Source organism: Triticum aestivum, chromosome 7B (genome assembly GCF_018294505.1).
Source record: "Triticum aestivum cultivar Chinese Spring chromosome 7B, IWGSC CS RefSeq v2.1, whole genome shotgun sequence".
NCBI lineage: Eukaryota > Viridiplantae > Streptophyta > Magnoliopsida > Poales > Poaceae > Triticum > Triticum aestivum.
Genome location: NC_057813.1, coordinates 253,230,277 through 253,238,582, shown reverse-complemented (window position 1 = coordinate 253,238,582; position 8,306 = coordinate 253,230,277).

Here is an 8,306-nt window from a genome sequence, read left to right as displayed (position 1 = left end):
AAATCCACGATGGTGGCGAAATAGCCCGCCTCCCACCAGGCTCTCAGGTCCTAGATGATCATGTTCACCACTCCAGCCGGATGTCTAGCTTGTATTGCTTCCAATTTGGTTAAATTGCATCTGCTTAGCTTACACATTATACCTTTGAATATGACATGCCTTTCTGTTTTTGGTATATACTAGTACATCTGTGTATTAACCATGTTCTTACATCAAACTAATGTTCTTGTGTATCCCTCATCAATCACTTATGACGAGGCAGGCAGGCAAGGGGACTACTCCTCATTTAAAGAATGCAGTGTCAGCCTCTCGACATGATTCTCAAGAAACAGAAATGCTAGATGAACATAGTGAACGTAGCTCTGTAGTTGATTACAGCATTTCCCCTACACTAGCATTGCAGGTGCTTGCTCTAACTTGGCAGTGTGATATGTGGTTGCATGTTGCATATGGTGTCTAGATTGTAATTCTTCCAATCCGGTTAAACTGCATGTGCTAGTCTGCTTAGCTTATACTCCTGTAAACGTGAGATTATACTTGTTAATGCGACATGCCTTCCTGTATTTAGTACATAGTACATCTGTCTATTAAGCATGTCCTTACATAAAACTATTATTTTTTGTATCCCGCATCAATCAATATGACGAGACACCTTTAGCATATGTAGTGCGATATTAGTTGCATCTTTCAAATGATTTATAGCATGCGCTGCTTCTAATTTGTTGAAATTCCATTTATGATGGGACGCTTTTAACTTAGCAGAGTCATATTGGTTGCATCTTTCATGTGGTGTCTAGCTTGCATTGCTTCTTATTTGCTGGAATGGTTTCTGCTTGTTTACACAAATAGTTGCGAACATGCCATGCCGTCCTGTTTCTCGTACATATTCTATCCTGGTATCATGTGTTTGCCTTACATCAAAGTAGTGATTGTCAGTATCATGCATGAATGAGTTCTGAAGAGAGAATTTTATTGCTTTTTCTTGTCGGTTTTACTTGACAATTCAAAATCAATAAAGCGGAAGGAAGTTAGCAAGGTAGCGGATAAAGGTGTTCCTTCCAGACGGAGGGCCTCTACAGTTTCTACTCCTCCACACCCCCAAGATGATTTCCAAGACAACACATGCATAGACACTCAACAAAGCTGTGTTTATGATGATCACGTCTCCCCTAGTGCAGCATCACTGGTGCTCCCTCTAACTTGGCACTGTTATATGTGGTTGCATGTTATGTGTGATGTCTAGCTTGTATTGCTCCTAATTTTTTTGAATTCCATCTGCTTACTTTACACATTATACTTGAATAAGACACGTGTTCCTGTTTCTAGAACATACAATATCTGTCTATCACACCATGTTCTTATATCAAATTACTACTGTTGTGTAACCTGCAACAATCACTTATCATAAGACACGTTTGACTTCGGAGTGTGATATAGGTTACATCTCACATTCTTTTCTAGCTTGTACTACTAATTTGTTGAAATGGCACTTATGACGAGACAGTTTTAACTTGGTAGAGTGATATTCGTTGCATCTTTCATATGGTGTCTAGCTTTCATTGCTTCTAATTTGTTGAAATGCCTTCTCCTTAGTTTACATATCATAAGCTGTGAATATGCAATGCTGTGAATATGCAACAACACTAATGACGAGAGACCTCTAACATGGTAGTGTGATGTTTTTTGCATCTTGCATATGATTTATTTCTTGTACTGCTTCACATTTGTTTAAACGCCATTTATGCTGAGACACTATTAAATTGGCAGAGCGATATTTGTAGCATCTTTCATATGGTGTCTACCTTCCATTGCATTGCTTCTAATTTGGTGAAATGTCTTCTTCTTAGTTTACACATCATAGTTCTGGTTATCTCTTCCGTCCTGTTTTTCATACATATTACATCCTCCTATCATGTGGTTGTCTAACATCAAAGTTTAGTTCGTCTGCATCACACACCAATTTGTTCTAAAGAACTAAATTGTTATTCGTTTTTCTTGTCGTCTTGACTTAACATGGCACACAGAAAGAGGAAGAAACACAGAATGGCAGGGAATGAGAAGCGGATGAATCCTCCAGATTCTGCTGGTACTGATGGTGCAATAGAAGGTGAAAGTCCAGCGGAAAATTCTACAAACACGTCATCCCATGCTACACGAGGTGCAAAAAAAGCCAAAGAGAAACAAATAGCTGCCACCAAACAAGCAGAGATAACCCTAGTTCTTGCAACACCTACCACAATACTACCAGCTGCACGACATACTCATGCGTCAACTGAGCTAGCAGCACTTTCCCAAGCTCCCTTGCCACCTGAAACTACTTCCCAAGCACTCTTGACACAAGATGAGTTGGCAATATCAGATGAACCTTGTGAGCTTCAACAGCAAGAAGGTAGTTGCTGGAGTCAAGTTACAGTTGCATGCTTCTTTATATGTAGTCTCACAGTTTGATGTACACTAACACTTCCTATGTTTGTTGTTGGACTAGCACCTAGGCGCAAGAGGAAACAAACATCAGGGATAATGCTCGATGGGTGAACTAAATCTAGAGGAAGAATGGAGATCCGTTTTGAGTAAGGTTTAAAAAGGCCATGTGATGCTACAGAGTCAGCCAAGTTAGTATCAGAGGCAGCGGTTGCCGTTAGGTGTCATGTACGTATCCTCCCAACATGGATTCAGTACAGGAATGACAAAGACGAAACCCTGTTCAACACCTTCCTCGACCATTTATCTTTAAGTATGGTTATGTATGGAAACTAGTAATATGGTCTTGCTCTATCCCATACTTTCTAGGTTGCTGATAATGAGACTCCCATAATTTTCAACAGATGAGATTCAAGTTGGATAGCCAAGATGATGCAACCAGACAAGCTTGCACCCAGGTTTTCAAGTCTGATCTGCGATAGTATCAGTATAACTTGAGGAAAACTCACTTTGAAGGCAAGGCTAACAGTGAACTTTCCCAAACATCTCCAGTGGAAAATATATCAGATGAAGACTGGAGGGGCCTTGTTAAACACTGGTCTGATCCGAAGTATCAGGTACATTATATATATGTGATCAGGTCACATGTTGAAGTCCTATTGACGCATGTGCCACATAAATCAATCTTCTTGTAGGTGAACTGTTCAAAGAACAAGGCCAACCGTATGAAAGTGAAATTCCAACACACGACAGGATCTCGTAGCTATATTGCACACTACGAGGCTCTTGTAATTAGCTGCTATTTCACTCTTTTCGCTATACCATATTATCAGATCTATATTGGCTTGTTCGAAAAGCAGAGGAAAGCCCGCAAGGACCAAAAAGTACTTGAACCAAATGCTGTGGAAATCTTCAAGGACTATCACACCAGCAAGAAGAAGGGCATGACTACACCAGTCAAAGCCGCTGTTGTAAGTCCTTAATCCTCATGCCTTTTAACTACTACTTACTCTGACTTGTGCCTTGAACTGCATGGTTTGCAGCCAATGTCTATTACTCTTTTCAATTTTATACACAATTGTCTTCGTGTATCATTGCACCTTACAAAGTTTAAAAGGGAGGAGTGATGTTCCTTTGATCTTGACCCGTAATCTAGTTCCGTGCTGGACTTGCCCACACAACGTTACAATTGCCTGTTTGTCTTCTCTCAGTTGTTTTGTGATATGAATGATGTCATACTATGCTTACCGTATTATAAACTTCGTCTCTTTATCCTTAGCCCTCAATACAATGTGAAGAAATAGACAATACATTAGTGGTGGTACATGGTCATATGTTTGGAACCTGGTTTTATTATGTACTTTGCAATAAAATACAACTAATATTTTACATGGGTTCACCAGAATAAGTTCTGTATATAGACCAAAGCTATTTTGTTTGGTTTTGCTGCCTCCTTAATATCTTCTGTTCTGGTACTACTAATGTAAAACCTCAACTTTTCAGCGAGCTATGGAAAAAATGGTGGAACCGCCACCTTCTGAAGGTGGCGAGGCAACTATAACCGCAATGTCAGCTCTTGCTGCAGTGGGTCAGTACCTGTCCACTAACAGTGCCAAAAGCACGTTCCTGCGTAATACTAGGTTGGTTGTTAAGGCAATATCATCCAAACTGCCTCATGATCAAGATATGCAAGCTCAAAGCAATGTTGTATCTGCTCTCCAGACACAAGTCCATTCCCTAACAGAGGCCCTTTGTGAAACAAGGAGAAACATTGCTCAATGTCGTCAAGATATGTATGGTTTTGAAACCAGACTATCAGACATTTGCTATGTTGTTCCGGAGCCTAGGGGAAATCAAGGCGAGGATTATGGTGCTCCATCGGACAATACAATATGAAAACGTAACAGTCAGGTCAAATGAACCAATCTTCTGAACTTCTGGTGGTGCATTTATCGGCTAGACTGTTAAGTTTTATGCCAACCTTCCTTTTGTTATATAGTTGTAATTTGTTTTGGTGTGATACAAAATTTATTCTTAATGTGCAGCAACCGGTTGAAGAAAACAGCAAGCCATTTTTGTATAGTGTAGGGTGTTCCCTATATTTGCACTGGTGGCGATCTTTGATGCCGAGTGGATGTAATCTGTGCAATCGCCTTAATAGCCTAGCGTTAGTTTCGGCCTTATCTATTTCCTAGCCTTATTTTTCCCTGGTTTGCTAGTGGCCGCAACTACCCATGGGCCATATACGGGCCGTCGATAAATGGGCCGGTAATCGGTGGGCCTCGGGCCGTTGATAAATGGGCATGTAATCGGTGGGCCTCGGGCCGCCAGATAAATGGGTCTACATGGGTCGTAATCGGGCGTAATTGGTATTGGCCCAGCACGGTAACGGGCGGTTAACAAGCCGTAGGACTGCAAAAGCTTAATTCTATCATAGGCATAATGGGTCGTTAATGAGCAAGAATATAGGACGGGCTGGCCAGAAACGGGCCGACTCTTGCCATGGGCCGAATTTGGCCCATTAGGGTAACAGGCCAGTAACGGGCCGACTCTTGCCATGGGCTGAATTTGGCCCATTTGGGGAGCATGCCAGTAACGGGCCGACTCTTGCCATGGGCCGAATTTGGCTCATTAGGGGAACATGCCAGTAACGGGCCGGAAGTAATCGAGGGCTGAAAAGGAGCCCAAGAACGTATGGGCCGTGAATAGGCCGAAAGCTAACACGGGCTGGAAATGGCCGATGTAAGTCACGGGCCGTTAACGGGTAAAAAAAATTACTGTTCATTACGGGCTAGAGTCACCGTGGGCCTGTAAAGGGCCAAAAGATACGAAGACCTCATATGGGCCGAAAGACGTCGTGGGCCATACATGGGCCGAAAGTGAAATGGGCTGGTGTTATATTCGACGGCCCACATGACGTTGTTGGGCCGATTTCCTTTAGTGCCTAATGGGTCGCGAGTTAACAGGTCGTAAAATGGGCTATTTGCGATGAGACCATTAACAGGCTTTTCATGGGCCAGCCCGTTAACTTTTGACCAAGTCAAACGGGCCGGCTTTGTAAGCTAAATGGGCCAGTGGTGGGCCGTGGCACGGCTCGACATATCATAGGCGCCTATCTAACCCACTGACGAGCTGACACGTGGTTCGTCTGGCCAATAAGAATTTTACACGTGGAAATTTCCCATTGGTCGGGGCTGTTAACAGGTTATCGGATCCAAAACCCGACCCGATAGCTTAACGGTGTTCCGTTACGGTGGATGCCACGTCTTGGTCACCCTTGACGAAAGCACTTCTGTGATGCGTGATTTATCGTCATGGAAGTGGACACTTCCGTGATGATAATTTTGGTAATGTCATGGAACATTTCTACGACAACACAGGTATGACTATCTTGATTCTGTCATAAATTTGTCATGGATGTACATGCATGACAAAAAACGCAACCTACTGTGACAAACACGTATCATCATGGAAGTGTATTTTTTTTGTAGTGTAGAAAACCGCCATTTGTATAATGCTCTTTTGCTTCACTTTATTTGCTAGAGCATGGGCAAATATTTTGTAGAAAGAATTAAACTCTCTTTCTTCACTTATTTCTATTTAGAGAGTCAAGAGGAATTGGTCATTCACATGGTTAGTCATAAAATCCTACATAAAACTTGTAGATCATTGAATATGATATGTTTGATTCCTTGCAATAGTTTTGCGATATAAAGATGGTGATATTAGATTCATGCTAGTGAGTAATTGTGGATTGGTCTAAATACTTGTGTCAAGGTTTGTGATTCCCGAAGCATGCACGTATGGTGAACTGTTATCTGATGAAGTCGGAGCATGATTTATTTTTGATTGTCTTCCTTATGAGTGGCGGTCGGGGACGAGCTATGGTCTTTTCCTACCAATCTATCCCCCTAGGAGCATGAATTTTAGTACTTTGTTTTGATGGCTAATAAACTTTTGCAATAAGTGTGTGAGTTCTTTACGACTAATGTTGAGTCCATGGATTATACACACTCTCACCCTTCCATCATTGCTAGCCTCTTCAGTATCGTGCATTGCCCTTTCTCACCTCGAGAGTCGGTGCAAGCCTCGCCGGCGCATCCAAACCCCGTGATATGATATGCTCTATCACACATAATCCTCTTTATATCTTCCTCAAAACAACCACCATACCTACCAATCATGGCATTTCCATAGCCATTCCGAGATATATTTCCATGCAACTTCCATCATCATCATACACATGACTTGAGCATTCATTTTCATATTGCTTTGCATGATCGTAAGATAGCTAGCATGATATTTTCATGGCTATTCCATTTTTTGATATCTTTGCTATTCTAGATCATTGCACATCCTGGTACACTGCCAGTGGCATTCATATAGAGTCATACTTTGTTCTACATATCGAGTTGTAATATTGATTTGTAAGTAAATACAAGTGTGATGATCATCATTATTAGAGCATTGTCCCAGCGAGGAAAGGATGATGGAGACTATGATTCCCCCATTTTTCACAAGTCAGGATGAGACTCCGGACGAGAAAAATAAATAAATAAAAAGTGGCTAAAAAGAGAGAGAGCCCCCCCCCCAAGAAAACAAGAAATGAGAGAAGAAGAGAGAAGGGGCAATGCTACTATCCTTTTACCACACTTGTGCTTTAGAGTAGCACCATTTCTTCATATAGGGAGTCTCTTGAGTTATCGCTTTCATATACTAGTTGGAATTTTCATTATAGAACTTGGCTTGTATATTCAGATGATGGGCTTCCTCAAATGCCCAAGGTCTTCATGAGCAAGCAAGTTGGATGCACACCCACTTAGTTTTCAGTTTGATCTTTCATACACTTATAGCTCTTAGTGCATCCGTTGCATGGCAATCCTACTCCGGGCATTGACATCAATTGATGGGCATCTCCATAGCCCGTTGATTAGCTGTGTTGATGTGAGACGTTCTTCCTTTTTGTCTTCTCCACACAACTTCCAACATCATATTCTATTCTACCTATAGTGCTATATCCATGGCTCATGCTCATTTATTGTGTGAATTTTGAAAAGGCTTGACAACTTTAAAAGTATGAAACAATTTCTTGTCTTGTCATCGGGATTGTACATGATGAAATACTTTGTGTGATGAAGATGGAGAATAGCCAAACTATATGATTTTTTGACCTGGCAAACTATATGATTTTGTAGAGATAACTTTCTTCAGCCATGACATGATTGCTTTATTAGTATGCTTGAAGTATTATTGTCATAATGTCAAATGATAGACTATTGCTTTGAATCACTCATCTTTTAATATTCATGCCATGATTAGATTACATGATCAAGATTATGCTAAGTAGCATTCCACATCAAAAATTATCTTTTTAACCATTTACCTACTCGAGGACGAGCAGGAATTAAGCTTGGGGATGATGATACATCTCCGTCGTATCGATAATTTTTGATTGTTTCATGCCAAGATTCTACAACTTTCATATACTTTTGGCAGCTTTTTATACTATTTTTGGGACTAACATATTGATCCAGTGCCCAGTGCCAGCTCCAATTTGTTGCATGTTTTTTGTTTAGCAGAATATCCATACCAAACAAAGTCCAAACACGATAAAAACTTACATAGATTTTTTTGGAATATATGTTATTTTTGGGAATCGGAATCAATGGGAGACGATGCCCGAGGGGCCCACAAGCGCTGGAGGCGTGCCCCCTACCCTTGGCGCGGCCGAGGGCTTATGGCGACCCTGTAAGGTGGTTAGTGCCCTTCTTTCACCACAAGAAAGCTAATATCCGGATAAAAATTTCGTTAACATTTCAGCCCAATTGGAGTTACGGATCTCCGGGAATTTAAGAAATGGTGAAAGGCCAAAATCTAGGAACGCA